The sequence below is a fragment of the Schistocerca cancellata genome, chromosome 5 (genome assembly GCF_023864275.1).
Source record: "Schistocerca cancellata isolate TAMUIC-IGC-003103 chromosome 5, iqSchCanc2.1, whole genome shotgun sequence".
NCBI lineage: Eukaryota > Metazoa > Arthropoda > Insecta > Orthoptera > Acrididae > Schistocerca > Schistocerca cancellata.
This window is the reverse complement of record NC_064630.1, coordinates 762,897,353-762,924,538: the sequence shown is the minus strand read 5'-3', so window position 1 is coordinate 762,924,538 and position 27,186 is coordinate 762,897,353. Positions and strand designations below refer to the sequence as shown.

Below are 27,186 nucleotides of genomic sequence, written 5' to 3'. Positions count from 1 at the left end.
CAGAAGGAATTCTGGGTGTACGCCATAAGAAGCTGGAATTTTATATGGTCTAATGCCTTATAAAGGAACGAATGGGAAAGAATTTGGGCTATGATGCAAACATCCTGCTATCATGATTCTCAGATCATGGCGTGAGTTAAGGAAGTAGCTAGTTAAGATGTTTGGACGATGTGAGCAGCAACTGTATTCGGCTTTATGAGGTTTTCATTGCTTCTTACTCGATTTCCACCTCTTGAGTTTCGTAACAGAGACCAGGCTTATGCACTTCATTGTTTGAAGTCAGGTTTTCAGAAGTGTCCAGCCATTGCTGGCTATATAGCATTTCATCTGTTATTTCTTGGTCTCCAGTTGATAGGGAGTCCTCGTACAGTTTCTCGCTGACTCAGACGATACAGAAATGAGCTCCTTCCTGTGTCCTCAGGAAATAAACTCCCTCGCTGCTGTTATACTGCAGCTACAAATCGTTCGTAATTCTTGCTTGCAGGAGGAATCCATCCCAAGACATTATCAAGGTTTTTAGAGGATTTGGACCAGTTTGCTTCCTGAAAGTTCCAGCGTTAGCTGGAGAATGAAATTTACGGGTGGGATCTGCAAGCGTGCTTCCGTGTTACTGGGCGGTGTTGGAAGTCAGACGGAACCGTCAGTGTGGTTGCTAATGGTTGTCGGTTGTCATCTGAAGCTACAAAACGTGGTTCAGGAATGCACTCTTGCGTCAATGCAACTGCTCTAAATGTGGATCGATCCTTGGCATCAAAAATTATGTGGAGATTGCGTTCTTCCGCCCATGAGATCAAACCTTCTCGGTTGGAATCGTTGGCGCTATACTTCCATTACTAGTGGCGGCTGTTGAAGTTACCTGTATGACTAGTTGGGTGGTATGTGGGTGAAGAACTTCAGATGGCCACTGAATTGCTGGATGTTTGTAGATTTTTTATAACGACTTCGTCTCTGTTGTAGTGCTTATACATGTGCCAATCCCGTATGTTGGATGATAAATTTACCTCTTGACTTGTGTTGATTTTTATCGAATACATGTGTTTCTTGGATATCGATCGCGCCAACATTATTTCCTAGACAAAGTTTTGATGAATATTGGCATTTAGAGTTGAGAATACGTTCTATATTAATCTGTAAAATTCTTGTATTAAGCACCAAATCTCTAGGTCTTTGGTCATTAAGAGAACTGCTGTTGATGATTGGAGCCATAGTGATGTGTTTTGCTACGACGATTGTCCAGCAGTCAATGCTGTCGCCTGCTTAGCACCACCCAGTTGTCAAGAGTAGGGTATTGTAATGTTACACGTAGGGACCACCTAAGGGTCACGTGTAAGGTATTTTAAGGTTACGCCTACAGACATAAAGCAACAGGACCTGCACTGCTTCTAAAAGTGTTGTTGGATGCTATAACGTTTCTAGGATTACCATGCCCTAGAAATAGATTTTATCAGTTACAGATTAATTTTCATTAAAGATGGTCGGTTACTGAAAGCTATAGTGTGGAAAGTTTTATTACTTTATTCGTGCTTAACAGCAGGGAACTCTAAGGACACTGTGAGTGATTGGCGTTGCCTAACACCTTCTCGCCTGATACGAATGTTATGAATTCACATTTTCGTTTTGAATTACGAATGTAAAGAAAGGAAAAATTATTAAGAATTACTCAGAAGTTAGTTCGATCTGGACTGGCGACAGTTATTCTTCATCCGGTCACATACTATCGCTGTTACTAAATGAACCTACGTTCGAACCCCGTTTACAGATTTATTTTCTCAGTTTAATATAATGCTGTGTTCAGAAACGAGGATAACAGTCCGACTGCTTTAACCCTTTACATTCACGATCACGGTCACTTAATCCCATAAAAGGTGTAACACTAACTTGCATTCAATAAAAGTGATTTCACCTATAGACCGACGAATTCTTCTATACTAGTTACCAGACTGGAAATCTTATCACCTGTGATTAACAGAATGCGTTACGATGATCCAGTACCGAGTTCTGCTATTCGTTAATGGTTTGTCCAAGGAGCTAGAATGCTCCGCAAACTCCAATGGGACGAGCTAGTTGAAATACATTGGTAATAACAGAAGGGTTCAATCACTTCGAGAAGAAACAAGAAATTCGTTCTTCTCGTACACCCCACGCGTAAAGAACTCGAAGGCAGGTAGAGAGGGTGGAGAGACTCATTCTACGAAGTCACACATCCTCCGCAATACACTATGAAAAACATTTGTAAATGTGTAGATTATGCAGTTGTAGTCACTAGATGATGAAGAGGCAGAATTAAGCAACTTCTGAGGAAAAAAGGAAAAGCTAAGCACGTATCTGATTTGACGAAACAAATAATCGGAAGCGCGATAGAGGTTTGGAAACACATAGAACGGCTATGAGGGATCAGCTTCCCAAACACATTATTTTGTTCTATGATTTTTTGTACCTTAAATTCATTATTCCGAAAGCGAACTTGGTTTATTTAATTCGGGGAAGAAGCTCAGATGTTAGAATTTTAAATTTGTGTCTTATTGTCAGTCATTAAGTTTTGTGACAGTAATTTGATTTTCCTTTTCGTATTTGTTGCAGGGCCAACTCAGGTACAGTAGTGCTACGTAACCGGTCACAGTCCTCGACGTACGATCGAACATCGTCTACTCTGCTATATGGTTCTCCACTGTCGTGAAATGTAATCCCAGGAGGACAAACGCTACAGAGGTATGTTTCAGAAATGCCTTAGGTGTTACGTTTCAGAAGTGGGTTTGTATTTACATAGTAGTAGTAATCTTACTAGATTTCCTGCTTCTCCTACTTTTGCATACTTTGTTCTCTGTGGGCTTTGGTATTAGTGTCAGGTTGAACTTTTCTCGACTATCCAAACATTTTCAACGTTTTGCACATTTTCAAAGGAAGGCCTTGCAACAAGAAGTCAAAACTGAAGTGAGATGCCTGGGCTAGCAGGCCAGAGCGTATTAGATTGTGGAAAGGGGCCAAAATTAAGTTCCTGTCATTTGCACTCAACATACAAACTTTATTTATCAACACACAATATTACAACAAGAATGCAAAACACTTAAAACTGTAATCAACCTCCTTTATTAACTTTAGATCGGCTGAAGGTCACACTCAAAATCAAAGACACAAGACCTAAGCAAGAATTTTAAATACAAGGTTCTTGTGGAGGTTTCACCCAAGAATATTTTCTAAACCGTCAATCAAATGGGCTGACGGCCTTAGCAATTTAATTTTAATGGACCTTGGCTAGGGGTCGCATATTAAGCAATAAGAAGAGTTTCAATCAAAAGCCAGAAGGCCTTATCTTAAACCTCTGAATGCAAAATTGGGCTGAGGCCCATACAAAAGAATCAATCTTATGCCTAAGGGCAACACAAGAACATTAATTTAAGAGATATTAAAACTCGGCTGAAGGTCACACACCAACACAATAATTTAACTGCTTAAGGCCTTAAAAGATTTGATGTAAAATTCGGCTAAAAGCCATACATAAGGAATAACAGTCTTATGCCAAAAGGGCAAGAGAGTATTAATTCAGGTTATATAAAAACTCGGCTGAAGGCCCAATATAAAAGAATAAAAATCTTAGCAACATCAGTTCAGGATATGTAAAAACTCGGATGAAGGCCACACATCAACCAAATAACTAAAACTCAAACAGGGAAGTTATTAGGTAATAGACATGGAACAGCGCTCAGAAGTTTCCAAGGGTCGGCCTGGAATTATGACACTAACGCCCTTTTAGTGAGACAGGCAGCCTGTCCAACGACTTCCTAATCTGGAGGTAACCCAACCGACGGACAGCTAACTGATCAATCAACCAAATCAGTTACGCTCCACGCAACCAGTAAAACGACCACAAGATTTCAATACAACGACACACAGAATATTGGCGCCCACAACGACTAACAACACCTCAACTGTGGAACTACACGCTGCGCTGGAGAGCAACAATGCGACGAGGAAAATACACTGCCTAAAATTACGTCAACTACCATGGCAGGTAACTGGAACATCAACGGCCACAAGGCAGAAGATACTGCCGGTGAACTTCAATAACAGGGAATCAATTAAGTGAAGTTACAGGGTGTTTCAAAAATGACCGGTATATTTGAAACGGCAATAAAAACTAAACGAGCAGCGATAGAAATACACCGTTTGTTGCAATATGCTTGGGACAACAGTACATTTTCAGGCGGACAAACTTTCGAAATTACAGTAGTTACAATTTTCACCAACAGATGGCGCTGCAAGTGATGTGAAAGATATAGAAGACAACGCAGTCTGTGGGTGCGCCATTCTGTACGTCGTCTTTCTGCTGTAAGCGTGTGCTTTTCACAACGTGCAAGTGTGCTGTGGACAACATGGTTTATTCCTTAGAACAGAGGATTTTTCTGGTGTTGGAATTCCACCGCCTAGAACACAGTGTTGTTGCAACAAGACAAAGTTTTCAACGGAGGTTTAATGTAACCAAAGGGCCGAAAAGCGATACAATAAAGGATCTGTTTGAAAAATTTCAACGGACTGGGAACGTGACGGATGAACGTGCTGCAAAGGTAGGGCGACCGCGTACGGCAACCACAGAGGGCAACGCGCAGCTAGTGCAGCAGGTGATCCAACAGCGGCCTCGGGTTTCCGTTCGCCGTGTTGCAGCTGCGGTCCAAATGACGCCAACGTCCACGTATCGTCTCATGCGCCAGAGTTTACACCTCTATCCATACAAAATTCAAATGCGGCAACCCCTCAGCGCCGCTACCATTGCTGCACGAGAGACATTCGCTAACGATATAGTGCACAGGGTTGATGACGGCGATATGCATGTGGGCAGCATTTGGTTTACTGACGAAGCTTATTTTTACCTGGACGGCTTCGTCAATAAACAGAACGGGCGCATATGGGGAACTGAAAAGCCCCATGTTGCAGTCCCATCGTCCCTGCATCCTCAAAAAGTACTGTTCTGGGCCGCCATTTCTTCCAAAGGAATCATTGGCCCATTTTTCAGATCCGAAACGATTACTGCATCACGCTATCTGGACATTCTTCGTGAATTTGTGGCGGTACAAACTGCCTTAGACGACACTGTGAACACCTCGTGGTTTATGCAAGATGGTGCCCGGCCACATCGCACGGCCGACGTCTTTAATTTCCTGAATGAATATTTCGATGATCGTGTGATTGCTTTTGGCTATCCGAAACAAACAGGAGGCGGCGTGGATTGGCCTCCCTATTCGCCAGACATGAACCCCTGTGACTTCTTTCTGTGGGGACACTTGAAAGACCAGGTGTACCGCCAGAATCCAGAAACAATTGAACAGCTGAAGCAGTACATCTCATCTGCATGTGAAGCCATTCCGCCAGACACGTTGTCAAAGGTTTCGGGTAATTTCATTCAGAGACTACGCCATATTATTGCTACGCATGGTGGATATGTGGAAAATATCGCACTATAGAGTTTCCCAGACCGCAGCGCCATCTGTTGTTGACAATTGTAACTACTGTAATTTCGAAAGTTTGTCTGCCTGAAAATGTACTGTTGTCCCAAGCATATTGCAACAAACGGTGTATTTCTATCGCTGCTCGTTTAGTTTTTATTGCCGTTTCAAATATACCGGTCATTTTTGAAACACCCTGTAAATTCCATAGGAAGGAGGCTGGAATCTTAGCTCACTTAAGTACATACGTTGTTGCTCGCCGGAATGTCTCAAAAGCGGGAACCAGGATCAGACGAAGAAATGTAAACAGTTGAGGCTCGATAGTAAGTTAAGTGAAGATTCAACTTTCATGTCCAAGATCGGTGGGCGACGAACTTGGTAGCACTCGCAAGCAGTACCTCACACTGCAACCGCGCGTGTACGTCGCCAGCGGCTCCAGCCCAACTCCGCACGCCGGGTGGGGCTTGCTTCCTGCTCCATGCCAACCGACAGACTGGACTGACCGGTCCGTCCGCGACTGGTGCTCCGCCGCGACTGCACTTCTGCCGCGTTCCAACTCAACGACTCCAGGTCCGATCCCACCTCACAACACACCAAGACCGGGAAATAATAGCCGTCCAGCAAAGATAATACGGCAGGGCAAATATCGATACGAGCTGCTGCTGCCAATCACGGATAGGCAAGACAGTAATTCAGTGACACCAGTAATTGAAATTAAAAATGATGAGGTGGCCGTACGGTAAAACAAGATGTTACATAATAGATGGCACAAACATGAGCCACGAACAGCTCATGCAGAAAAAATTCGCAATACAAAGAGTGTACACATGATAACTGATGAATGTTCAGACACCAAAATATCTCGAGAACTGTGTGTCCTATAAGAGTCTCGGGCGCTGCAGTCATGGACTGTGAGGCTGGTCCCAGCGGAGGTTCGAGTCCTCCCTGGGGCGTGGGTGTGTGTGTTTGCCCTTAGGATAATTTAGGTTAAGTAGTGTGTAAGCTTAGGGACTGATGACCTTAGAAGTTAAGTCCCATAAGATTTCACACACATTTGTACATTTTTTTGTCCTATAAGAATGCAGCAACAGCCAAGTTTGCATGAAGCCCAGGAGCCAACTAGAAAATGACACTCCTCACTTTACTCTTCGTTAGATGGCTGTAATGAACTTCCGTGTTTCCAAATGGGACCCTGTATTCTCAACTTCATATTGATCGTTCTATGAGAAAATACGAACAGCTTTTCAGTTATTTTAGCTTTTATTTTATTTTGTAAAAACTCACTTTTTATAAGCTCTGGCATAATTATACAAAGCGTAACTGCTGCAAAACATATTCGTAGTGAAGACGTGCAGCCTCGATACTTTTGTTTATCCTTCTTGGGGGATTCCCGCCAGTGCAGTCGTACTTCCTCGACGAAGTCTCTGCTGGCATTCGCAATACGTTCAGTGTCATATTTGTACTTGTTGTCATTTCTTGATGCACTTCCTCTTATAAGAAACCGCACACAAAAAAATAAGGGGATGTGGTATCTGGTGATCTGACAAGCCAGAGTGTACCACCTGTACAGACTACAGCGTACAAGCCACCTTTGCAGGCTTAATTGTGATCTAGCACCTTACACGCTCCTCGTTTAGTAATCGTGCTAGAATCAAATAATTCGACACTCTTGAAGACAATAATAGTAAATTATTCTCCCGAAAAGCTATATACTGTACGTTTGTACAAAAAAATATAAATGGGTAATGGGGAGCGTTGTGCACAAGGTAACATCTTAGGTTCAAATTCTGTTACAACAAAAGAGTAATTTGTAACACGGAAATTAACTACATGTTTTAAAATAAAATAATGTGTGTTCATGTAAATATCAACATTTTTGCATGTAATAAAACAACAGCGCAGCAACTGTCCAGTTCTCCTACTGAAAACAACACAAAATTAGGTCATTTAGAACACCTTGAAAATAAAAAGGTAAATAAGGAACAAATGGATGATGGCGATGGAAGGTATAGCTATCAGTTATTTTTTATTTTTTATTTTACACCAATATTTTGTGAAGTGACAAATGAATATTTTAGCGTTTCTTTGTTAGTCTTCGTTCTGCCAAGCAGCGATGGATATATCGATCAACGTGATAGTGATCTGTAATGTCACTTGCCTCGAAACAGTCCTTAGAGATGAGATCAGAGGTGGGTTTCAGATTAAAACAGGCGTCAGGCAAGATGTTGCTGTTTAACCACCACTCAGCAGTCGTTTAGTGAACTCCTAGAAGTGAATGTACTGTGAAGTTTACCTACGGTATATTGCACTTAGCCACTGAGGGCCTTTACGTTGCATGCAGTGTTGCAGACTTCATTATTCAACAAGTCACAAAGATAAGTAAACCCTTTTAACTCATTTGTGTGACTTTGTCACTAATTTGTAGGAGTGTTGTATCACCTTCTTTCTGCTATCCTGTTACCTGAGTCCGCAGCTCGTAGTCGTGCGGTAGCGTTCTCGCTTCCCGCGCCCGGGTTCCCGGGTTCGATTCCCGGCGGGGTCAGGGATTTTCTCTGCCTCGTGATGACTGGGTGTTGTGTAATGTCGTTAGGTTTAAGTAGTTCTAAGTTCTAGGGGACTGATGACCGTAGATGTTAAGTCCCATAGTGCTCAGAGCCATTTGAGCCATTTTTGATACCTGACCCTGGAACATAGCTGTGTAATAGTGCCACGGAGTAATTGTCTTAGGGGTGTACTGCACCAGAAGGTGTTTCACGAACTCATAAACTCGACCTACCGTAACAACAATGGCAACTCTGCTTCCACAGTAGTAGCGACGAGGCCTTTACAAAAGTGGCGACGAGGGTTTACAATAACATCTCGCTGAAAACCCGCGCAATAGTTGTCCGACCTGTAACATTGTATGCGATCAAGTACTGTCTATCAATAGAACAGCTTTGACTGGAAAAATGAAATTAAGTGAGAGAAGAACATTTGACCAGATCTTGGCCCGAATCTGGAAGATGGCGAGTTCTGGAGACGCCAAAATTCAGAGCGCTGGCGGCATTCTCTCATAGATGGGTAGTTTTATACGGACATGTGGAAATATAAGCTCATAATAGACTCAACAGTCATATGCTCACCTGCTGATTAAACAAAAGAGGGTGCATCATGTTGATCAAAGAGCAGCAGAAGGATATAAAGAGACCTGATGTAAACAGCAGGGAGGATGTAAGACAAGTCCATATTTCTTGTGAAAGTTGAAAGAATAAAGACGGTACACTCTGATCAGACGAGAAAAGAAATGTTCCAATGTGTGTGAATTCCTAAGGGACTAAACTTCTGAGGTCGTCGGTCCCTAGACTTACACACTACTTAAACTAACGTTTGCTAAGAACAACACACACACACACGCACACACACAAACACACACACTGTGGTGTCACCGCCAGACACCACACTTGCTAGGCCGCGGTCCGTTAGGATACGTCGGACCCGCGTGTCGCCACTATCAGTGATTGCAGACCGAGCGCCGCCACACGGCAGGTCTAGAGACACTTCCTAGCACTCGCCCCAGTTGTACAGCAGACTTTGCTAGAGATGGTTCACTGACAAATTACGCTCTCATTTGCCGAGACGATAGTTAGCATAGCCTTCAGCTACGTCATTTGCTACGACCTAGCAAGGCTCCATTACCAGTTACTATTGATACTGTAAAACATGTACCGTCAAGAGCGATGTTCACCAATTATGGATTAAAGTTAAGTATTCCAGAAGCTACGTATCTTTTTTGCTAGTCTCAATTCCTTGTCCTGTCCAGACCTCACGCCAGCCTGCGTGAGCTTAAACGCGTGCCTTTTGGCTACCGGTCATAGTGGCTTGGCTGTCTTGCCGTCACAACACACACGCACACACACACACACACACACACACACACACATACACACACACACACGCCCGAGGGAGAATTCGAAGCTACGCCGGGAGGGGCCGCGCAAATCGTGTTATGACGTCACAACCCGCGCGGCACGAGAAAAGAGACTGTGACAATACAGGAAAAGCAAAAAAGGTTAGTTTGAACGAACGTGCTACAAGTAGGTCTATTTGCAAGAAGAAGAAGAAATGACTGTTGAGACGCCAGTTCATTGTCACACAAGAAAGACGATACTTGTGTTTTTCATTATTATTTTTTATTATTATTTTGTTGCATTGTTATCAGCTGTTTCTATTATCCTCCCCTTCAAGTACATCTGTCCTCCTAAGACACCCATACATTCAACTTGCATCCCTCACCATAGTAACGTTGCTCGTTTTCCGCAGTACTCTCCTAGCCTCCCCTTCTCCCTCTTTTCTCTGTCATTCCAATACTCTCCTTGACCAACGAACTCGACACATTCTCCGTATCATTTCAGCCTTCAGTAGTATATTTCTTCAAAAACATAATTTTTATCTCTCTATTAACTTTTCGGTGTAGTCTTCATATTCGATAACTTCTCGTCATGAAATCATTTTCCAACGTTGTCAATTTTTGTCTGTCTATATTTCTACGCCATAGAGAAATATTCTTCAATAGCTATCCATACGTTTTCATTGTCATCATTTTTGTCACCATAACATGAAATAAATTATCTGAATTATTATATCCTTCTTTAGACATTTAAACTCCTATATTCCTCATAATAACCGCTAGTTTCCCCATTTACTTCAATATCTACGTTCTCCTGCCCATCGTCTGAGATTTTAGATTCCTTGAAATTACTTTTTGTGTCGTAATTTTTACGTAATACCAGTACCTTGGCCGGCCGTTGGTGGCCGAGCGGTTCTAGTCGCTTCAGTCTGATACCGCGTGACCGCTACGGTCGCAAGTTCAAATCCTGCCTCGGGCATGTATGTGTGTGTGTGTGGTGTCCTTAGTTACATTTAAGTAGTTCTGAGTTCTAGGGGACTGATGATCTGAGATGTTAAGTCCCATACTGCTCAGAGCCATTTGAACCATTTTTGAACCAGTACATTGCCCGTCAAGTGTTATTATCTCATTATGTTACATCTACTTGAGCCTGCGTACTGCCGTCAAGCCTTGTTTTTCCTCGGCAATTTTAATCCCTCACACTTCTTTCGATTACCAAACTAACGACTCGTTGATGCCTCGGAATGTGTCATGCCAAGCAATCTATTCCTTTAGCGAAGTTGTGCCATAAATTTCTTTTCTCCCCATTTCTATTCAGTACGTCCTCATAAGTTATCCGAACTGTCCGTCTAACCTTAAACATTCTCCCGCAACAACACATTTCGAAATCTTCTGCTTACTTCTTGTCTGAATTGGACATCGTCGACGTTTCACTTCAGTACGTGGCTGCTCTCTGGACACAAACGACTTCCAAACGTCAAAAATTATATTCTGTGTTAGCAAAATTCTCTTTTCTTGCTGCTGCTTGTCTCAATTTCATATCCTCTCTACTTCAGACATGGGCGTTTACTTCTCTGCTCGAAGAGTAAAACGCAGCTACTCGTTTTAGTGACACATTTCCTAATCTGATTCTATCCACGTCACCCGCTTTAATTCGACTACATTCCATTACCTTTGTTTTACATCTTTTGGTGTTCACCTTTAATCTGTTGCTAAGACAGAAGAGCAGTTGAACGTAATAGATATTAAGTCCCGTGACGCCACTGACAGAATTACACTATTATCAGCAAACCGCAAATACACTCCTGGAAATTGAAATAAGAACACCGTGAATTCATTGTCCCAGGAAGGGGAAACTTTATTGACACATTCCTGGGGTCAGATACATCACATGATCACACTGACAGAACCACAGGCACATAGACACAGGCAACAGAGCATGCACAATGTCGGCACTAGTACAGTGTATATCCACCTTTCGCAGCAATGCAGGCTGCTATTCTCCCATGGAAACGATCGTAGAGATGCTGGATGTAGTCCTGTGGAACGGCTTGCCATGCCATTTCCACCTGGCGCCTCAGTTGGACCAGCGTTCGTGCTGGACGTGCAGACCGCGTGAGACGACGCTTCATCCAGTCCCAAACATGCTCAATGGGGGACAGATCCGGAGATCTTGCTGGCCAGTGTAGTTGACTTACACCTTCTAGAGCACGTTGGGTGGCACGGGATACATGCGGACGTGCATTGTCCTGTTGGAACAGCAAGTTCCCTTGCCGGTCTAGGAATGGTAGAACGATGGGTTCGATGACGGTTTGGATGTACCGTGCACTATTCAGTGTCCCCTCGACGATCACCAGTGGTGTACGGCCAGTGTAGGAGATCGCTCCCCACACCATGATGCCGGGTGTTGGCCCTGTGTGCCTCGGTCGTATGCAGTCCTGATTGTGGCGCTCACCTGCACGGCGCCAAACACGCATACGACCATCATTGGCACCAAGGCAGAAGCGACTCTCATCGCTGAAGACGACACGTCTCCATTCGTCCCTCCATTCACGCCTGTCGCGACACCACTGGAGGCGGGCTGCACGATGTTGGGGCGTGAGCGGAAGACGGCCTAACGGTGTGCGGGACCGTAGCCCAGCTTAACGGAGACGGTTGCGAATGGTCCTCGCCGATACCCCAGGAGCAACAGTGTCCCTAATTTGCTGGGAAGTGGCGGTGCGGTCCCCTACGGCACTGCGTAGGATCCTACGGTCTTGGCGTGCATCCGTGCGTCGCTGCGGTCCGGTCCCAGGTCGACGGGCACGTGCACCTTCCGCCGACCACTGGCGGCAACATCGATGTACTGTGGAGACCTCACGCCCCACGTGTTGAGCAATTCGGCGGTACGTCCACCCGGCCTCCCGCATGCCCACTATACGCCCTCGCTCAAGTCCGTCAACTGCACATACGGTTCACGTCCACGCTGTCGCGGCATGCTACCAGTGTTAAAGACTGCGACGGAGCTCCGTATGCCACGGCAAACTGGTTGACACTGACGGCGGCGGTGCACAAATGCTGCGCAGCTAGCGCCATTCGACGGCCAACACCGCGGTTCCTGGTGTGTCCGCTGTGCCGTGCGTATGATCATTGCTTGTACAGCCCTCTCGCAGTGTCCGGAGCAAGTATGGTGGGTCTGACACACCGGTGTCAATGTGTTCTTTTTTCCATTTCCAGGAGTGTATTAAGTCCCGTGACGCCACTGACAGAATTACACTATTATCAGCAAACCGCAAATATTTTAATTCTTCTTCTTGAACTTAAATTCCCTTCCAAACTTTCTTACTAGTTGGTCAGTGTATAGAATTAATAACCTCAGGGATAGACAAACACCGTGTCCCACTTTCTTCTCATCTGCTGTTTTCCCTTCATGTCCTTCGACTCTTCACAGTGCCCAGCCACACAGATGTGACCACCGCCTACGTTCGACCTCAATGTGCAATAATCACTCACAGTGGGCAGCTGGAAGTACTAGCCGTGGAGGGTATACAGGGTGGTCCATTGATAGTGACCGGGCCAAATATCTCAAGAAATAAGCATCAAACGAAAAAACTACATAGAACGCAACTCGTCTACCTTGAAGGGGGAAACCAGATGGCGCTATGGTTGGCCCGCTAGATGACGCTGCCATAGGTCAAACGGACATCAACTGCGTTTTTTTTAAACAGGAACTCCACTTTTATTACATATTCGTGTAGTACGTAAAGAAATATGAATGTTTTAGTTGGACCACTGTTTTTGCTTTCTGATAAATGGCGCTGTAATAGTCACAAACGTATAAGTACGTGGTATCACGTAACATTCCGCCAGTGCGGACGGTATTTGCTTCGTGTAACATTACCCGTGTTAAAATGGACTGTATACCAACTGCGGAAAGGGTGGATATCTTGTTGATGTATGGCTATTGTGATCAAAATGGCCATCAGGCGTGTGCTATGTATGCTGCTCGGTATCCTGGATGTTATTTAAGGAAACAGAAAGTGTTCAGCCACATGTGAAGCGTCAACCACGACCTGCAACAAATGATAATGCCCAAGTAGGTGTTTTAGCTGCTGTCGCGGCTAATTCGCACATCAGTAGCAGACAAATTGCGCAAGAATTGGGAATCTCAAAAACGTCGGTGTTGAGAATGCTACATCAACATCGATTGCACCCGTAACATATTTCTATACACGAGAAATTGCATGACGACGACTTTGAATGTCGTGTACAGTTCTGCCACTGGGCACAAGAGAAATTATGGGACGTTGAAAGATTATTTGCACGCGTTCTATTTAGCGACGAAGCGTCATTCACCAACAGCGGTAACGTAAACCGGCATAATATGCACTATTGGACAACGGAAAATCCACGATGGCTGCGACAAGTGGAACATCACAGACCTTGGCGGGTTAATGTATTGTGCGGCATTATGGGAGGAAGGATAATTGGCCCCCATTTTATCGATGGCAATCTAAATGGTGCAATGTATGCTGATTTCCTACGTAATGTTCTACCGATGTTAGTACAAGATGTTTCACTGCATGACAGAATGGCGATGTACTTCCAACACGATGGATGTCCGGCACATAGCTCGCGTGCGATTGAAGCGGTATTGAATAGCATTTTTCATGACAGGTGGATTGGTCGTCGAAGCACCATACCATGGCACGCACGTTCACCGTATCTGACGTCACCGGATCTCTTTCTGTGGGGAAAGTTGAAGGATATTTGCTATCATGATCCACCGACAACGCTTGACAACATGCGTCAGCACATTGTCAGTGCATGTGCGATAATTACGGAAGGCGAACTACTCGCTGTTGAGAGGAATGTCGTTACATGTATTGCCAAATGCATTGAGGTTGACGGACATCATTTTGAGCATTTATTGCATTAATGTGGTATTTGCAGGTAATCACGCTGTAACAGCATGCTTTCTCAGAAATGACAAGTTCACAGAGGTACATGTATCACATTGGAACAACCGAAATAAAATGTTCAAACGTATCTACGTTCTGTATTTTAATTTAAAATACCTACCTGTTACCAACTGTTCGTCTAAAATTGTGAGCCATATGTTTGTGAATATTACAGCGCCATCTATCACAAGGCGAAAAAAGTGGTCCATCTAAAACATTCATATTTCTTTACGTACTACACAAATATGTAAAAAAAAATGGGGGTTCCTATTTTAAAAAAAAAACGCAGTTGATATCCGTTTGACCTATGGCAGCGCCATCTGGCGGGCCAACCATAGCGCCATCTGGTTTCACCCTTCAAGCTATACAAGTTTCATTCTTTGTAGTTATTTCGTTTGACGCTTATTTCGTGAGATATTTGGCCCGGTCACGATCAATGGATGACCCTGTATAAAGCATGGCTGGGGGACGCGGAAGACAGTGGAGCCGTTGTCATAATGCGGAAAACGAGCGAGTTATGTGACGTGCAAAAGGCCTTTGGCCCGAGGGTGGAAGCATTTCCGAAACGACTAAGCCTGTAAACTGCACGCGTGTTTCCTTGACTAAAGTACACCGCGCACGACAAAATGACGCTATCCATAACGGACGCCGAGATGACTGTAGTGCACCATGGGCGATACATAAGAAGGGCGAACGACGGCTACGAACGTGTGTGCGATCGAATAGACGCGTAATTGTTCAGCTGCTGACAGCGCGGATGAACCAACGGGCTGCCAACGGCGTTCCCTCAATGATGGTTAGGCCGACGTTGCTGCGTATGAACCTCTGCAGTACGAACCTGGTTCGAACACCCATGTTGGCTGCTTTTTATCGACGACGAAGGCTGGAATTTGCATGGCCAACATCTCAACTGGCGACAGGTGGCCTTTTCAGTTGAATCACTCTTTATGCTCTGTCGGACGTACGCCGTGTGTGGCGTGAAACTTCTGAAAGCAAACAACCTGAAACAACTGTCGAAAGGGTGCAGGCGGGGAGAGGGAGCATTATGGCCTGGGGAATGTTTTCGTGGTAGTCCCTGCCTGATATGGTCATTCTGAAAGGCGCAATGGATCAACAAAATTATGCATCTATCCTTGGGGATCATGTTCAGCCCTCTGACAGGTGGTCACATTAACGTGACTGGGCAGTGTAACTGCAGTCCTGGCTATCGTTGCTAACTTCAGAATTTGCAACAGTGTATTAGAGTCAACATAGAAGAAAGCTTTCTCTAAATTAATGTACGTTATATATAAAAAAAAAAGGTGTGTGACGTGTGTGCTGCTAAAACTCAGAAACGAGTGAGAGCTTGCATGCCCTCTTTTGCATGTCTCCTCTCATTTTTATCAATTTTATTAATGTCCTATGTCATCGCACGGTAGTAACAGACCGAATAAGGTTATTGTAATGAGAGTATTTGTACTGAGAGCTCAAAAAATACTTTTCACTTGATTCCTAGAAATGTTGTTTTACCTCCGCCGGTGGCCTGGGCGAGGCGAGCATCGGAGGACGCGGCACACTGCGTTTCCGGTTGGGGGCTGCACCTCCCTGAATTCTGAGGGGTTCGTACAATAGGCTTAAGTGCCTGGCGGAACGACTGAGGACGAAACGACCTGCGAGACGTCTGAGTGTCGCCGCAGTTTATGTGTTTACCGTTCCGGCGCGTCCGGAACGAAGATTCCTGGCACCGACGGACTGCATTGTCCTCTTGAGTCTGAGAAAACTTGTGGACTGTGCCCTGCTGAGTGTGACTGTCTGGCACCGGATGGCCGGTGATCTAGGCAGGCTGTTTTCGTAGCCGGTCAAACGGCAAGTTCAGTGCCCTCAGCTGAGTAGCAGAGGCATGATCGGTCAACTTAAACTGAGGCTAGTTGACGTCATAAAGCCCTGCTCGAAATTGGAGGGAACGGTCGCTATGCTGAATGCTGATTCGCAGTTTTTCGAGGATAGTAGGGAGTAGAGCAATGTTGACTTCGCTCCTGCGTTGCACGGGCGGAGAATTCGGGATCTGATCGTCGTCGGAGTCGGACGGTCTTGCGTCTTGGTCGCTCGTTTTTGGTAGAACATAGAATTCTCGGACAGCCTTCGCAGCCAGGGGTTGACACAGAGACGCTGCACGGCAGAAGTCGGTGCCTACCGACGACGTGCTGCAGATTTCAGTACTGGTACAGTATTTTACGGCTCCGGCATTGTAGGAACTTATCAATTTTATACGGAATCCCTCAGTAGCACGCACGCTCGCTTTGCTACAAGTCCACCTTGCTTGTTTCTCCATGTGATCCCATTTGAGTTCTCACTACTAATTGCGATACTACAATACAGTCTGGAGAGTAATATTTGATTCATTAGGACCTTCAGTCATTATTGTCAATCTGTTGCATCACAGAGAGCAGGAGCCCCTTGTTCTTGAGCCAACTCTTATTCTCATAATATTTCAGTATACCCTATCCTTTAATCTATTGTGTGTGTAGACAATCATGTGCATTTATGTTCTGATGTGTAATACATCTCTTTGTAATATTTAATCCGCATATCGTTTCGTAGATATAGGCAGAATCCCATTACCTGTTGTTTGTTACGATAAAGTTCTCTTTTTTTGAGTAGATTATGATTTTTATTAAATTATTGTGAGTGTGCACTCCTTATTTTACCAACTAGCAGGGTCCACCATAATTTCCTTCCGTTACCATTATGCGCATAATTAATTAGCTGGTAGATAAGGAGGGGGTCGAGTGCATGTCTCGTTCATATGCAAAATTCACCTGAATTAAAGAGGTGCAAACTCTTCTCCACCCCAGCACCTCGCTCGAGTCCCTGTACGATCAAGGGAATTATATGGTGTGCTAGCCCTCTATCCCCCACCCATGAAGAACGTTCCCTTTTTACCCGAAAGGGGTACTTTTGAAGATACAAGGGCTGGGAAACTTCGCTCTTTAGAAATTTCTAGAACATTCTAGAGTATTCGAAAGCATTCCACAACATTCCAGAATGTTCTGGAATATTCCACAGTTATCCGGGATGTTCTGGAATGTTCTTGAATAGTCTGGAACATTCTTAAAGATTCCAGAATGTTCGAGAATATTCCGAAACAACCCAAATCTTTGTGTAACATTTCAGAACACTCTCGAATGTTGTGGAATGTTCTGGGCATTGTGGACCACTCGAAGCCTTTTGGTAAATTCCGGAATTTGCCACTGGTGGGGCTACCTACCGATAGGGTCAGATAAAGCAAGACCCGTTGTGTGTTCGAACGTCAGTTTCTTATCAGTGACGAAGGTAGTCCAGTGAATGAATAAAAACAAACAGTGAAGTGTGAGTAGTCAATGTGATACAGTGACAATGTAAATCAAAAGTAAAGGGTGAAAAGTGTGTGGAGTGTACTTAGTATACCTGTTAATAAATAGTTGATTTGATTTATATTTTAGACAATGCCCAAACGTAAAAGAGGAGGAAATATTGCCAATTCTGAAGCAAAACGGCGGAAACAAAAAGAACAGCGACAAACAAACAGACGAAGAACGCGAAACACGTTTAACTTCCCAACGAATGACCACCGTGAGAAGCTGAGAAACCGAAGAACGACGAAATGAACGGATTGAAGAATCATGAATTGCGACAAAACTAAAATAAGGACAAGCCCTGGTTCATCTACATGACATAACAGCCCGGGTTTTCTGACAAAAACAAAATGAAATGTATCGAAGTCATCACAAAATACCACATCTTTGGAACCGTTAGATGGTAGATGTACACAATCGAATGGCAAAAACGAGGACTGCCTCACTCATCCAATATCACATGAGTACACGATAGGATTCGTCCCACAGATATCGACAAAATCATCGAAGCTGAATTTCCCAATCCTCAAGAAGATCCGGAACAGTACAACATAGTAGTGAAACATTCGATCCATGGACCATGCCGGCCATTAAACCCCAATTCATCATGTATGAGTGATGAAAAATACCCAAAGCCATAGTTGGACGACACACAAACAAAGGTTGATGGCTACCCCAAACATAGAAGACGATCATCCAAAAGCGATGGCTTCACAGCAAAAAATACGAATGCCAGGCAGAGACAAACTGGAAACAGATATTCGATGGGTAGTACCATATAACACACTACTTTACAAAATGTTCCAAGCACACACAAACGTCGAATACTGCAATTCAGTGAAATCCATCAAATATGTCTGTCAGTATGTGAACAAATGCAGTGACATGGCAGTACCTTAAATAGCCCAAGACAACGAACAACAAAACATAAACGACGAGATGCTCAGGTAAGAAATGGAGAGATACAACAGTAACGAAGTAGCATGGCGTATTTTCGGTTTTCCCATACACGAATGCGAATCAGCTGAGCAACAACCAGGAGTGCTTTTGGAGAATGGACAGAGAGTTTACTTCACAAACGACACCGCCAGAATAATTGCAAGCGAACGACCTCGGAACACAACATTAACAGCTTTTTAGCAACTGTGTCAAACTGATCCATTCATGGAAACATTACTACATGTCGACGTCCTACGTGCACCACAACAAGAAAAATCTTTGAACACAGAAACAAGTAATTAAAGGAAAAGATCATCCAGGAATTATGACAACTGGTGCACTAGGCCTAGTATACACTATACATCCGAACAACGCCTAATGTTTCTATATCCCGATGTTGCTATACGAAATACGGGGACCAAAAAGTTTCACAGATACAGGGTGACACATGAGAGATGGAGGGTTTTTAATGAAATAATACTCAGCCAACTTTAAAATTAATGCATGTTTATTTACACAAAATCAAAGCTTATTGTTTGCTATTTTAGTTACCGAAGTTATATGTGAAAAATAATGTTGTCAATGTGATGTCCATCATTCCGAATGCAGGACTCAAGTCTCTTCTCAAAATCCTCCATCTCACGGACTAAAATCTCTGCAGGGATGGCAGCAATTTCTTGAACAATTGCATTCTTCAACTCGTGCAAATTTCGTGTTTTGTGGTTATAGACACAGTTCTTAAGGTACCCCCACATAACAAAGTCACATACTGACAAGTCGGAAGACCTGGGAGGCCAAGGAACACTGCCAAACTGTGAGATAACCCGGCCAGGAAACATGTGTCAAAGAACTGTCATTGAAGTGTATGTCGTGTGTGATGTTGCCCCATCCTGCTGGAACCAAACGCGTTTTAAAGGGATTCGTCGTCTTCTTAGTCCTGGTTTCAAGAATACTTCAAGCACATGACTGTAACGAACCGAATTAATAGTAACTGTGGCTCCGTTCTCTTCAAAAAAATAAGGTCCAATAACGTCAACAGAGCCAAGAGCACACCAGACTGTTACTTTTTCTGAGTGTAGAGGACGCTGGTGGATAAGGTGTGGATGCTCTGGAGCCCAGTAATGTAGGTTTTGCTTATTCACGATCCCGTTTAAATGAAAATGAGCTTCGCCGCTCATCAATAAAATTTCATTTTCATTCGATCCCAAAATCACTTGCATTCTGTAAGCAATGTCTTCTCGTACAGCAAAATCAGTTTCCTTAAGTTGTTGGACAATGAGCATTTTGTAGGGATGGAATTTTAGTTCTTTATGCAAAATTCGTCTAACCGATTCACGATTGATTCGTAACTCACTAGCATGACGTCTCGCTGACCATCGTGGTCTTCTGACTGCCGCTTGCCTTACCCTTGCAACATTTTCTGGTGTCATTACCCTGCGTCTCGGGCCAGGATGCTTCTTATCCAGTATGTTTCCAGTTGACCTGAAGTTTTCCACCCATCTGAGGATTGTGTTACGGCTCGGAACAGCTCCATGTCGACCGACATTAAAAAGCGCACGAAACAATCACTGCGTAGCAATAATAGACTCACCACTTTTCACGAAACTGTCATAGACAAACACTCGACGTCGCAAGTCCCACTGCTCCATAGTGACTGAGTAAATGAAATGGCGCCTTGTGTGGATCAGAACTATCCCCACCACGACCACCTCCCACCACCGCGCCCTCAGTACTACGCAGTTCAAAACTGCCTCCCGTGTGTCACCCTGTATCGAGACCGTTGACTGTTACCGATGTCAGACGTACTGCGAAACATGCCAGCGCTTAGGACTACTGGAAAACGGCAACCACGGCGAAATACACTCCTGGAAATCGAAAAAAGAACACATTGACACCGGTGTGTCAGACCCACCATACTTGCTCCGGACACTGCGAGAGGGCTGTACAAGCAATGATCACACGCACGGCACAGCGGACACACCAGGAACCGCGGTGTTGGCCGTCGAATGGCGCTAGCTGCGCAGCATTTGTGCACCGCCGCCGTCACTGTCAGCCAGTTTGCCGTGGCATACGGAGCTCCATCGCAGTCTTTAACACTGGTAGCATGCCGCGACAGCGTGGACGTGAACCGTATGTGCAGTTGACGGACTTTGAGCGAGGGCGTATAGTGGGCATGCGGGAGGCCGGGTGGACGTACCGCCGAATTGCTCAACACGTGGGGCGTGAGGTCTCCACAGTACATCGATGTTGCCGCCAGTGGTCGGCGGAAGGTGCACGTGCCCGTCGACCTGGGACCGGACCGCAGCGACGCACGGATGCACGCCAAGACCGTAGGATCCTACGCAGTGCCGTAGGGGACCGCACCGCCACTTCCCAGCAAATTAGGGACACTGTTGCTCCTGGGGTATCGGCGAGGACCATTCGCAACCGTCTCCGTTAAGCTGGGCTACGGTCCCGCACACCGTTAGGCCGTCTTCCGCTCACGCCCCAACATCGTGCAGCCCGCCTCCAGTGGTGTCGCGACAGGCGTGAATGGAGGGACGAATGGAGACGTGTCGTCTTCAGCGATGAGAGTCGCTTCTGCCTTGGTGCCAATGATGGTCGTATGCGTGTTTGGCGCCGTGCAGGTGAGCGCCACAATCAGGACTGCATACGACCGAGGCACACAGGGCCAACACCCGGCATCATGGTGTGGGGAGCGATCTCCTACACTGGCCGTACACCACTGGTGATCGTCGAGGGGACACTGAATAGTGCACGGTACATCCAAACCGTCATCGAACCCATCGTTCTACCATTCCTAGACCGGCAAGGGAACTTGCTGTTCCAACAGGACAATGCACGTCCGCATGTATCCCGTGCCACCCAACGTGCTCTAGAAGGTGTAAGTCAACTACACTGGCCAGCGAGATCTCCGGATCTGTCCCCCATTGAGCATGTTTGGGACTGGATGAAGCGTCGTCTCACGCGGTCTGCACGTCCAGCACGAACGCTGGTCCAACTGAGGCGCCAGGTGGAAATGGCATGGCAAGCCGTTCCACAGGACTACATCCAGCATCTCTACGATCGTTTCCATGGGAGAATAGCAGCCTGCATTGCTGCGAAAGGTGGATATACACTGTACTAGTGCCGACATGCTCTGTTGCCTGTGTCTATGTGCCTGTGGTTCTGTCAGTGTGATCATGTGATGTATCTGACCCCAGGAATGTGTCAATAAAGTTTCCCCTTCCTGGGACAATGAATTCACGGTGTTCTTATTTCAATTTCCAGGAGTGTAATTCTACAAGAAGCCTCACTAGCAGCCTCAACCAAATGTGAGACTTATTCGCCATAATTCTAGCAATATGTAACCCAACGAATCCAAAACAGCTATGGGACTTCTTCAAAGAGAGTATGATTGATACTGCAACAGTTCCAACGAGCTCATCCTGAACTGACCATAGAGTTCAACGCCGATATCTTCAATGAAATACTCTTTCGCCTAGAAGATAATTGCTTAACGATAAACAACGAGACCTTAGTACCACTTGGGATGCAATCACCACGTAAAGATGCTATCAGTGTGCTAAACCTCGAATTTACAAAGTAAAAATGCAACAACATCAACGAACTACTTCAGTACATTGCCCACAACAAACCACTCCCCAATGACAATCAAAAGGAAATCTACTACGTTATCGTGCACATGCACCGGATCGACTACAACACTGGCGGCACCGAGAAAACGTTTCTGATAAATCTATTGCTGGCGGAAATACCTTCTAAACAACACGTCGCACTTGTATTGGAGCCACAGTTATGGAAGGAGGACGAACTGCTCATTCCACCCTACAAGTACCGTTGAATATAGCCGAAGAAAAATTCCTGGTATGTAAAATCTCAAGAGCATCCGGACGGGGTGAACTTCTAAAGCAAGCTACAATTATATTCTGGGACGAATGCACAATGGCACTTCAGAAATCACTCGAAGGCATGGACAGAACATTACAGCACTTGCGAGAAAACACTGAAATGATGGGGGGAGCTCTACTTATACTCTCATGAGATTTTCGACAAACACTTCCATTTATAACCAATTCAACACCAGCAGACGAGATCAATGCTTGCTTAAAAACACATCACATCTCTGGAAACACATGGAAATACTGTAAACAAACACAAAATATAAGAGCTGACTATCGAAAGAAGAAACAACAGCACATTTTGCTCAACAAATTTTACGAACAGGCGAGGGCACATACCCTACCGACCGGACAACCGGCCTCATTACACTCAACAGTGATTTCTGCCGTACGGACACTGCTGCAAACGAACTCATTGACCAAATTTATCCAAACATTGTTCACAACAATACCAATACGGATAGCTATTTGAAAGGGCAATTTTGGCAACCAAAAATAACATTGTCCACGATATCAACTTTAATATTCAAAAGAAAATTCGCGGTGAAGATAGAATATACAAACCGATCGACACGATGGTAAGCCCGCATCTCGTGGTCGTGCGGTAGCGTTCTCGCTTCCCACGCCCGGGTTCCCAGGTTCGATTCACGGCGGGGTCAGGGATTTTCTCTGCCTCGTGATGGCTGGGTGTTGTGTGCTGTCCTTAGTTAGGTTTAAGTAGTTCTAAGTTCTAGGGGACTGATGACCATAGATGTTAAGTCCCATAGTGCTCAGAGCCATTTTTTTTTTTTTGACACGATGGTAAACGTTGAAGAAAGTGCGAACTTCCCCACAGAATTCCTAAATTCTTTGCAAGTACCAGGAATGCCATTACACTGCCTTCGACTTAAAATTGGATCTCCGATAATACTCACCAAAACTCTAGCGGAACAAGGACGATCGTCAAACAGCCATGGAATAACATCATCGAAGCAGAATTTATGACAGAAAAATACAAAGGACACGCACTACTTATCCCCAGATACTACACTACTGGCCATTAAAATTGCTACACCAAGAAGAAATGCAGATGATAATAGGGTGTTCATTGGACAAATATATTATACTAGAACTGACATGTGATTACATTTTCACGCAATTTGGGAGCATGGATCCTGAGAAATCAGTACCCAGAACAACCACCTCTGGCCGTAATAACGGCCTTGATACGCCTAGGCATTGAGTCAAACAGAGCTTGGATGGCGTGTACACGTACAGCTGCCCATGCAGCTTCAACACGATACCACAGTTCATCGAGAGTAGTGACTGGCGTATTGTGACGAGCCAGTTGCTCGGCCACCATTGACCAGACGTTTTCAGTTGGTGAGAGATCTGGAGAATGTGCTGGCCAGGGCAGCAGTCGAACATTTTCAGTATCCAGAAAGTCCCCTACAGGACCTGCAACATGTGGTCGTTCATTATCCTGCTGAAATGTAGGGTTTCGCAGGGATCGAATTAAGGGAAGAGCCACGGGTCGTAACACATCTGAAATGTAACGTCCACTGTTCAAAGTGCCGTCAATGCGAACAAGAGGTGACCGAGACGTGTAACCAATGGCATTCCATACCATCACGCCTGGTGATACGCCAGTATGGCGATGACGAATACACGCTTCCAATGTGCGTTCACTGTGATGTCGCCAAACACGAATACGACCATCATGATGCTGTAAACAGAACCTGGATTCATCCGAAAAAATGACGTTTTGCCATTCGTGCACCCAGGTTCGTCGTTGAGTACGCCATCGCAGGCGCTCCTGTCTGTGACGCAGCGTCAAGGGTAAACGTAGCCATGGTCTCCAAACTGATAGTCCATGGTGCTGCAAACGTCGTCGAACTGTTCGTGCAGATGGTTGTTGTCTTGCAAACGTCCCCATCTGTTGACTCAGGGATGGAGACGTGCCTGCACAATACGTTACAGCCATGCGGATAAGATGCGTGTCATCTCGACTGCTAGTGATACGAGGCCGTTGGGATCCAGCACGGCGTTGCGTATTACCCTCCTGAACCCACCAATTCCATATTCTGCTAACAGTCATTGGATCTCGACCAACGCGAGCAGCAAAGTCGCTATACGATAAACCGCAATCGCGATAGGCTACAATCCGACCTTTATCAGAGTCGGAAACGTGATGGTACGCATTTCTCCTCCTTATACGAGGCATCACTACAACGTTTCACCAGGCAACGCCAGTCAGCTGCTGTTTGTATGAGAAATAGGTTGGAAACTTTCCTCCTGTCAGCACGTTGTAGGTGTCGCCACCGGCGCCAACCTTGTGTGAAAGCTCTGAAAAGCTAATCATTTGCATATCACAGCATCTTCTTTCTGTCGGTTAAATTTCGTGGTGTATCAGTTTTAATGTCCAGTAGTGTACATATTGCGGATAACAAAATAAGTTTTTTACCTCTTATATTTAGAGTTCACCCTTTTATTCCAACTACCACGCAGTTTCATATAAACTCCCTGAATGAAGCCGGGTACCCCAACTAGTCTGCTATGAACCTTAAGTTTGCCTTTATTGACTCCATCTTCTAAAATAATTCGTAGGTTCAGTATTTCCTTGTGCGTGCCTACATTTCCCCGAAATCCAGACTGATCTTTCCCACAGTCGACTTCTTTCAGGTTTTCTATTCTTATGTAAACATACAGTGTCAGCATTTTTCATCCCAAACTTATTAAACTGATGGTTCATTCACGCCGGTTAGCGCCTGCCTTCTTTGGCGATGGAATTACGAAACCTTTCTCGAAATCTAAGGGCATTTCACCTGTCTCACATGTCTTGCATACCAGCTGGAACTGATTGGCCTTGGCTGGCTCTACAACTTTCTCAATAAACATGAGGAAATGTTTTCCCCAGGGACTTTGACTAAATGTTCAATGCTCTCTCAAAGTCTTCTTGCACTACCAGATGTCTCACCCCATCTCCACATACTTCCGTTTGTAAAGTATTTTCATTTTCTTTGTATAGGCACTCCATATATTTCTTCCACATTTCAGTCTTCCTTTCTTTTCTTAGTACAGTATTTTCATCTCGGATCTTAATGTATTAGTTTGGTGCATAAGTTTGTTCAGGTTTTGTTTTGCATTTTTGTGTTTCGTATGCTATGGTTTTATTTATCGATCTCATTTATATTTGTAGTGCATTGTTGCTATTAGGGATAACATCTTGTCATTTTGTACTTTGGAGATGGTGAGTAGTGCTGTGGACGCTAGAAAATATGAAACATCCCCTTAGTAAAATTAGTGAATTACTGTGCTGGTAAACCTCTTACGTTATTTGATTTTCAAACAGCTGAGCAGAACTGAACGTACTCAGACATTTCTCTCTGTACTTATTCTGATCAACACTAAACCGACACACAATATTTTTAGCGCAACGCAATCTGACTTTCAAGAATCCCTACAAAACAATGGCCCTGACTAACAATAACCCACACCTTTCGTGAATCACTTACCTCACAAAAATCTTTGTTACTCGAACTACTACAATACTGCGAGCGCCAATACTGCCAGCTAAATTAAAGATTCTAACTACTGAAGGCACTAACTATTGATAGGCATAGTTAGGAAATGAAAGATTTTGATAGAGAAAAAACAATGTATTTACCTTAATAATATTCAAAAGTCATCATATATATATATCAGTTCACAATATACAATATTACAAATTTACTCTTTCTGTTGGACACACGTCCATATCGTCCGCTCTCAGAATTCTGCCATCTCTCTCCCCACATCCGCCACTGCTGGCGACTCACCTACAACTGCCCAACGCTACGCGCTGTTAACATCCAACTGCCCAACGCTACAATAGAGAGTATTCCAACAATGCCAATCAGCCACAGACTGCACACAGCACAGTCAGTGATTTTCATACAGAGCACTACGTGGCGTTACCAAAATGAAAACCTAAGCAGCCTGCTTACAAATAAAGTGCCAAGTAGAGAAACTGCAACATTTCCGATACATTCCTCCGTTTGGGTTTAAAAGAGGGGTAACAGCAACTGAGGCAGAAACATTTCTGCCTTTTATGTGGGTAATGCCATTAGACAGAGCACGGCAAGAGAATGGTTTTTTGGTATTAAGAAGGATCGTTTTGGTATTAGGGACTCTCCATGTTCAAGAAGACCTTCGGAGTTTGCTCAGATCGTTCAAATGCACTACTCCACAATCATCCAGGCCAGTGTACTCTATATCTGGTAAATGTGATGAACTATGATCATTCCCCCGTCGCGCGACCTTTGCATGCAACGGTCAAGGTTCAAAAATGGGGTGTAATGGGTACAGCATGTGCTAAGCTAACGTCACAAAAATCAGCTTGCTCGTCATGAACTGGCTCGTGAACAGCACGCACCATTCCTATCCTGTATCGTTACTGGTGACGATAAACGGTGGCTTTATGCTAATATAAAGAACAGAAAGGAATAGTTGAGCCCAAACATAGCAGAAATTCGCCGTACGAAGACCTGCGCACATTCACAAAAGATAGTGTTATATATCCGGCGGAACAGCGACGCTGTGGTGTACTATCTTGTCGTCTGGTTTGGAGAAGTTATTTCGTTCATAAATAAAATTTTTGGTTTCCCTTTTGTGTTTTATACATGATCCAGTTACATTAGTGTGGCCACTGCCTATGTTCGACGTCAACACGCAGTAATCACTACCAGA

At 44.6% G+C, this 27,186-nt stretch overlaps 1 protein-coding gene across 7 annotated transcripts in view; it reads left to right on the top strand.

The window, feature by feature from the left end:
- LOC126187883 (adipokinetic hormone/corazonin-related peptide receptor variant I) overlaps positions 1–27,186 on the top strand; it is a 1,289,392-nt gene that overhangs the window by 616,889 nt on the left and 645,317 nt on the right. For 6 of the 7 annotated variants that reach the window (XR_007537802.1, XM_049929223.1, XM_049929225.1 and 3 more), the window contains exon 3: positions 2,581–2,591. The gene's annotated coding sequence lies outside the window, so the exon portion shown is untranslated. Of the gene's footprint in view, positions 1–2,580; positions 2,592–2,619; positions 2,710–27,186 lie in introns of those variants that run through there. The other variant, XM_049929222.1, reaches the window with a different exon arrangement.